Below are 870 nucleotides of genomic sequence, written 5' to 3'. Positions count from 1 at the left end.
TGCTGCCAATGGATTCTAGCTTATACCACGAAGATTCTGATTAAGGAATCCAAGAGATATTCATTCAATCGAAGGTAGAATGGAGGTGGTTGTCAGGCACGCGTTCATAGATTGAGAATGGTGATGCGGATCATCGATCATCACATCCATCATATTGAAGTGCGAATAAACATCTTAGATAGAAACAAGCGTGTTTAAATAGAAAACAGAAATAGAATTCATCGAGAAACAAGCGTGTTTAAATAGAAAACAGAAATAGTTGCATTAATTCATCGAAACACAACAGAGCTCCTCACCCCCAACAATGGAGTTCAGAGACTCATGCCTTTAAAGAGTACAAAGTTCAGATCTAAAATGTCATGAGGTTCGAAATAGACCTCTAAAAGTTGTTTAAATACTAAACTAGTAACCTAGGTTTACAGAAAATGAATAAACTATGATAGATGGTGCAGAAATCCACTTCTGGGGCCCACTTGGTGTGTGCTGGGGCTGAGACTTAAGCTTCTCACGTGCCTAGGCTGTTTCTGGAGTTAAACGCCAGGTTGTAACCTGTTTCTGGCGTTCAACTCCCATTTGTAACCTGTTTCTGGTGTTTGACGCCAGACTGCAACATGGAACTGGCGTTGAACGCCAGTTTACGTCGTCTATCCTTGAGCAAAGTATGGACTATTATATATTGCTGGAAAGCCCTGGATGTCTACTTTCCAACGCAATTGAGAGCGCGCCAATTGGAGGTCAGAATCCAACAGCATCAGCAGTCCTTTTTCAGCATGAATCAGATTTTTGCTCAGCTCTCTCAATTTCAGCCAGAAAATACCTGAAATTACAGAAAAACCCACAAACTCATAGTAAAGTCTAGAATTGTGATTT

Source organism: Arachis ipaensis, chromosome B04 (assembly GCF_000816755.2).
Source record: "Arachis ipaensis cultivar K30076 chromosome B04, Araip1.1, whole genome shotgun sequence".
NCBI lineage: Eukaryota > Viridiplantae > Streptophyta > Magnoliopsida > Fabales > Fabaceae > Arachis > Arachis ipaensis.
This window is presented reverse-complemented; position numbering follows the sequence as displayed.